We start from the raw sequence: 7665 nt of genomic DNA, 5'->3' as shown, positions 1-7665 counted from the left end.
CCAGACATTGCACCTTCGGATTACCATTACAAGAGTTCATTTGACAATATGTAATTAATCACAGTCCGCCACATCGCAAAATTTTCTGCTCGTCGTATTGAAGAATTTAAAAAACGTTCTTTCTGCTGATGAGTTCATTCTGAAAAAACTCATGTTTTGCATCGAGCTAGCATTTAGCAAAGCTAAAATAGAAAGGAGAGTAGCATCGTCTTTACGAGGACGCGATCGATTACACTGCAGACTTCATTATAAAAAAGCTGCGGTCGACGGAACATGTCCTTCACATGGGGGGATGAGGTGTCTAGAGCAGGTGAATGCCAGCGCCAACATAAAAAAGCTTTTTTCCCATACAAGAATGCATTAATTAATTAAAAAGTTACAAAAATAAAAAGAAAAATGTAAAAAAAATATTAAAAAAGTCCTCTAAATATAAAAAACTATTTGCTACATTATAATAAAACTTAAATAAGTACGGAGTTTATCAAGAGAGCTCTTTTATGGTGTTTCGCTGAGCTCCTCCTCTTGATGTTGTTTCACAAATGAAGGGACCTACAGTTTTAATCCGACTCCGAACGGTAGATATTTTTCATGACGAGCTTTTTCATGGCAGAAATACACTCGGAGGTTTACCATTGCCTGCCGAGGGGCGACCGCTATTAGAAAAATGTGTTTCTTAATTTTGGAGAGATTCGAACCTACGTTCTCTCTGTGAATTGCGAATGGTAGTCATGCACCAACCCATTCGGCTATGGCGGCCGCCAAAAATATCTTACTTATATTCAAATATTAATTTAAACTTATTTTTAAACCGTTCGCAGTTTGTAAGAAAAACCTTTCTGGCTACCATTTTTACCAAAAAGGATTTAATTTTTTTCACTTTCTTCACCTTCTTAAATACAACCTTTCATAAGAGAATGCCATTCATGTTGAATGTTATTTCAGCTAAGTTTTTCTTAATTAATCTTAATTTTTTTAAGATCTGTTGATGTAATGAAGAAGATTGATGGGATTTAGGTTGGCGCACTGGCCCAGGCTGTCGAAGAAAGGATCTCGCAGGGTCTTAATCGTCTAGCTGCCAAGCGCAAGCACGCTCCCCATGGCTTCTGCAATGGGGGTTAAATGGCAAAGCTAGCTTTTCCGCGTTTGCGCCGATCATCAATGACCGGTAAACATAGCTAAGAATTTGTAAATTGAATGGCGTAGTGTCACCAGGATTTTCTGTGTACTCCGTCAATTGTACCGGGGCCAAAGGGTTTTCGAAATAGCAGATGAAGAAATAGATCTCCATCTTTTCTGCGTTTTCCTCAAAAATGAGATGTGCAATTCTCCTCTAACAACGGTTACGGGGATGCCGATGACCGGGTAGGAGGACTCTGAGACCAATCCAGTCCCCTTCCTGGCAAGCTCATCAGCAATCTCATTTCCCTCTATATTCCTATGTCTTAGAGCCCAGAATCCTTACAGGAGTTTACCATTCTGTACCATGGCATCGTCAGAGCCTTGATCGCGGCTTGACTATCGGAGAAAATGTTAATATCTCCCTTGCTCCCACGTCCGAAGTTCAGGGAAGCACGCTGTTGACTGCACAATAATGCTGTCATGTCGCTTGAGGGATTGCCTCCAGAAGCCAACCTCCTTTAACCGGATTGCACTTTGAGTAGCGCTGGAAATAACGTAAAAGTCGATGGAATAAGTGGGTAAGTGCAAAACGACATTCAGGGCCTTCATAGCTAACACTAAATGAATTCCATGTAATTTTGAAATCATAACCGCCACCAAATGGTTCATTTTTTAAGCCGATATGGACTACGAATCTACACCATTTTCATAGGATTGGGTAGTTAAAATTAAAAATGCAGGCTTACACCGATTCTCATAGCTACAAGTTATCGCTGTGGTCTCTTAAGATTTTTCGCTTCCCTTTTTCCTCCATTAACGGAGAAGCTACTAATGCGGCACTCATTGGATTTAAATGAGATTTTCAACTTTTGTAGTAAAAGCAAGCAAAATTGTCGTAGTGTAGACACCTTTTTTAATGTATGAGCAGAACAGCTGTTTCGACAATTTATTTATTTTTTATTCCAAAAGAGATGAAAGGGATTAGAATTTGCAACTCCAGTTAAAATCAAAATCGTTTCCAATTCTGTCATGGATTTCACAGCAACCCGGAATAATTGAAATATTTATTAATTAAAGCGATTTTGTATTTTGAAACGCAATAACCCCTCTTGCTATTTATATAAATGGCAGATGCTCAAATCTTTTTGAATTTTTATAAATTTCATGTTGAAACGAGGTGACAAAAAAATAATCACCCTATCTGAAGATTTATAAGGTGTATAAGCTTAAATCCGCTGATTGCTCGTAGATGGCGTTAGTGAGCATATCAAGTTACCATAGAAATGCCATATTTTTTTTTGCATGGGTTCGACACCTGTTTACATCAATCACTGCACATCATCAGTGATTTCATACAGCAACACACTTTTTTCCTTGTGTAATCATGTCTAATTTTGTGCCAAAAAAAGAGCATATGCGGGAAGCTCTACTTTTTTGCTTTAATTTGAAGAAATCGGCTGCCGAATCGCATCGAATGCTTGTGGAGGCCTATGGTAACAGTGCATTATCGGAAACAACTTGTAGAGACTGGTTTCGTCGGTTCAAAGACGGCCATTTTGACTTGAGTGACAAGAAGCGTGAAAATCGGCCCAGAAAAGTTGAGGACCATGAATTGCAGGCTCTTTTGGATGAGGACGATACCCAATCGCAAAAAATGCTTGCCGAGCAGTTAGGTGTCACTCAACCAGCCATTTCCATGCGTTTACGTGCCATGGGAAAGGTCCAAAAAGTCGGAAAATGGGTACCCCATGAATTGAACGATAGACAGATGGAGCGACGCCAAAACACATGCGAAATCTTGCTGGCTAGGCATAAAAGAAAGTCGGTCCTGCATCTTGTGGTGACTAGCGATGAAAAGTGGATATACTTTGAGAATCCTAAACGAAAAAAATCATGGGTCGATCCCGGCCAACCATCAACTTCTTCATCAAGACCTAATCGCTTTGGACGCAAGACGATGCTGTGCGTTTGGTGGGATCAGCAGGGTGTCGTTTACTATGAGCTGTTGAAACCTGGTGAAACTGTTAATTCTCATCGCTACCACCAACAACTCATCAAATTGCGCCGTGCTTTGCGTGAAAAAAGGCCTCGTTATGAACAAAGACATGAGAAGCTGATTTTCCTCCACGACAACGCCCCATCGCACACGTCAAGAATGGTCCAAAACTACTTGGAGACAATCAATTGGGAGGTGCTACCTCATCCCGCTTATTCACCAGACCTGGCCCCTTCGGACTATCATCTGTTTTCATCGATGGGTCACGCGCTCGCCGAACAGCACTTCGATTCGTACGAAGACGTCCGGAAATGGCTTGACGAGTGGTTCGCCTCGAAAGATGAAGAATTCTTTTGGCGTGGTATACACAAATTGCCCGAGAGATGGGAAAAATGTATAGCTAGCGAGGGCAAATACTTTGAATAAATTATTTTTTTGCTTTCTATAAAAAAAATGGGTTTTTTTTTACTAAAAAACAGCGGATTTAAGCTTATACACCTTATAATTTTTGAAAATGACTTTGTACGCAACAAAGTCTGTCTGTTACAATTTTTGACACTTGCCAACAGCTGCTGTAAACAAACAGACAAGCGATGGAGCGTGCAAAGACCAAAATAAAGATTTCCATCACTCAAAATATTTTTTTTTATTTAGTAAAAAACTTCTTCAAATACAGAAATAAAAAAAGGATTAATTTTGCGCCACCTTGTATAAACGAAATACGGGCTAGAAAAACAGCAAGGATCCCTATATTCGGGATGCCGGTCGCTTAGTGTACGCATATTATTTTAACGCATCAACACATAGCCACTGCCGACGTGACCAGTAGATTGGCTTATACGAACTTACTGAATAAACAAAACACCAAAATGAGAAAAAAGCAATTGACGCCTTAGCAATTTAGGCCGCACCGTCATTTGTTCGTGCCTGATGCTGCCACTCGATGAATGCTGAAAAATCAATAAACATCTGTGCCACAACTCTAACAATTTGACTGCCTCTAACAGCACTCGTTCACTCGCTTAATCCGGCTTCGAGCTATTACTCCATTTCGATGCTTCTACAGCTTCAGCGGACTAATTCGCACTATGTCGTAGTACTTAGGAGCAATGCATACGTATGTGTGTGTGTGTACATCTATACATTTGACATATCTACGCGAGTGCAAATTAATTCGTTCTTTCCTTGCGTTATTAGAGGGTGTAGTGGCTTGTTGTTGGTATTTAACAGGTGGCGCTAAAGTAATCCTCCTATCAGAAAATGCTATAAATTTTGCGATTGGCCCCTAATGTCAGTTCTGTTTTGACATTTGTGTAGTAAACACATGCGAAATACACGTTAATAAACAATGTTACGCTACACTGCTCCAGAACGCGGAATATTGCTGACTATTTATTTGACCAATAATCGGTCGATGACCTTGGCACAACGTGAATTTCGTCGCAGATTTCCTCGCCATCCAACGCCTACTGGTGAAACAATGCGACGTTTAGCCGCTCGCCTCGAAGAGACTGGCAGAACACGAGATGCTGCCAGGCGTGGCAGACCCCGGAGTAGCCGTTCTGCAGAGAATATTGCTGCTGTAGCCGAGGATGTAATGGAATGTGAGGACCTACCTCAAGAATGTGAGGACCTACCGCCGGAAGTTTTGACCAAAGTGATGGAAAATGCCATAAGAAGGGCTCAAATGGCAATCAACTGTGGCGGCGGCCATTTACATGACATCATATTCTCGACTTGATGTAAAAAAAATTAAAAGACCAAATAAAAATAATCCACAAGAAGAATCAAAGTTTTTCATTTTTTTTTTTAATTACAGCCAAAAAACATCGCAAGGTTACTTTTGCGCCACCTTGTATATTCGGCCAATTCTATAAGTACGAGTATTTACCCACGTTTAATTATAACAATTTCGAACTACAATTTTCTCCAGTAATGCCAACTAGGCAAAAGTGTTGAAATGCTTGATGGCTCAACGAAAATTACTTTGTATGTTTGGTGATACGCAAATCCTTACATGCCCATAAGATTTTCCATAATGTGCATGCGTCGCCACCATTTCAGATAGACTTACTGCATCATTTTCAATAATTGGTTTTTAATCGCAGTCAACGTAAGGTGATCAGTAAGAAAATAAAAAGGACTCACAAAGACGAAAGCTAAGCTTTGGTTCTAACACTTTCATCCTTGAATTACCGCAAGTCGTTCTTCAAGTGAGTTACATATATTTGCCACTTACTTTTGTTATAATTATACTATAATTATCCCACACTGAACGCACGCACGACTGAATAGCTGTAAAGGACACACACCCTAGTGATTTGACCTTATTTTACGGTTCACTCCCCAGCCCAGAGGACATACAAGCACAAATATTCATATTGCGGACTTCTTGTTGCTGTACTTGGAATCATTAATATTCAAGGAGAAACGTGCTTTAAGCACTGCAGCGATTTTCACGCGGCTCGTGGAAGAAATTAATATTTTTCTTTTTTGCACTTCTTAGTGAAAGAAAAAGTGCTTCTTTGTCCTACTCGTACATCTCATCTTAGCTGCAATGAATTTAAAGTAGAATTTTAATTTTACATTTCATTTAACAATTTGCAAAAAAAAAGCAACTGTTGATTGCAAAATAAATACACTGCGTTAAAAAATTAAAAAAACAAAATCTCGCAAATTTGCCATATGAAGGAAACGTACGAAACAGCTAAAAAAAATTGTCAAAAATCAACACAAATTTGAGCCACTTCAAACTTGCACTTTATTATAGCAAAATTCACTGGTTGTTTTTGTTGTTGTTTTTGTAGCAGCATAAACATGCATATATGGGGAATGCTGCTGAAGTGAGAGTCCTTGTACGGACGTAGATTAGATTATTTATGAAGTTTGCACTTCAACCTCATGGTCTTTTGTGCCCTTGTGTACAGATGTACATCTGGGTCGGTCCGATAACGTAGAACCAACTGTTTAGAGATTCTGATTCTAACTTGTAAAATTTTGCTGAAAATTTTTAAAATTTTTTTAAATTTACATAAAGCTTGAAACTTAGGTTTATATGGATTTTGTAGGAGAAGAAACTATACCTTCGTTAAAAAATTATTAAAATTAAATAAGAGACAAATAAATTCATAAAACTTTGCCAATAAATGAGTCCCATTACTGTCCCATTTCATTAATTTCCAAAATCACTACCAATACCGAAATGTAACACACTTATGAAGAAGTTTGGAAACATGATTTAAGAAAAGGTGTTACACCCGCTTAACAAAAAATTTTAGGCATTCAACCTCTTTTTTTAATATTTTGAAACTCTGATAATTACTACGTTACAAGTTGGCGCTTGTGAACCAGACAGCTACAGTAAACAAACAGATAAGCCATGGAGCGCGTGAAGGCCAAAATAAAGAATCCCCATCACTCAAAATCATTTTTTGTTTGTTTAATAAAAAAGTTATTCAAAAACAAAATTGAAAGACTAATTTTGCCTATCGTAAAAGTGGGCTTATTTGTTGTTATTGTTGTTGTTCTTTTTGAGGTGGTTGAGTATTTCTACCTAAATAATCTTAATTAGCGAATAGCGCCGTTTTATTACCTCTATTCTCCTGTGATGTCTTGATGACTTGTTTTTAAGTCAGATCCATTTCGACAGATCCAGATATAACAGCAAATTTTTATTCTATGTCTGAGATTTAATTAATTTGTTGCAGGAATGGTTTACCGAAAGAGTGAAGTCTGGCTAATCCTGCTGCTGCCTGACAGCTTCTGCAGGTGGAATTGAAAGGAAGGTTGAGTCTGGCTGCATGATCTCTTACCTTCCAGTGGCCTGTAAGCGTGTAATACGTGAAATGTTTGAGCGAGAGCATCCTAATGGTTAATTCGTCCCCTGGATATTCTACGACGGCCATGCTTTTCTTATTGTAGTATTTGTAGTTATTTGATTCCACCTTCTTGCGGCTAAAGCATAGTAGTGTGATGCAATGGCTGTTTTTATTGTATTGAATGGGGTAGCAACTGCCACCGCCTCTGCTATGTCTAGTGCCGAACCTTTTCTTGCTAGCCCGTCTGCTTTCCCATTATATATCCCTCTATATATACTCCTGTGTCCGGGAAGCCATATCAGAGTAATTTGAAGCCAATGACCAAGCGATTCTAATCCCTCTCACTGTGAAACTAGTTTGGATGAAATGGAATTGGAATCTAAGGCCTTGATAGCTGCATGACTGTCTGAAAAGATAGCTAGTCTTGCACCAATTTCTTTGTGGCTTTTCAGTGCTTCCCTGATTGTTAATAGTTCTGCCTGGACCACGCTGGCATAATCAGAAAGTCGAATTGATTTGGATAAGTTGAGCGCTTCCGAACAGAGTCCAACTAACACACCACACTTCATCTTAGAACCGTCAGTGTAAATTTCGACATCAAATCTACCAATCACTTTCCTTTTTCTCCATTCGGCTCTCAGTGGAAAACGTACCGTAGTCTTTCTTAAAGTCGAGGTTGGGGATTGTGGTAAATTGTGGTAAATTATTACTATCGGAAACAGTCATTAAAAG

The sequence above is a fragment of the Anastrepha obliqua genome, chromosome 4 (assembly GCF_027943255.1).
Source record: "Anastrepha obliqua isolate idAnaObli1 chromosome 4, idAnaObli1_1.0, whole genome shotgun sequence".
NCBI lineage: Eukaryota > Metazoa > Arthropoda > Insecta > Diptera > Tephritidae > Anastrepha > Anastrepha obliqua.
The sequence above is the reverse complement of the archived record's forward strand: the minus strand, read 5'-3'. Positions refer to the sequence as shown.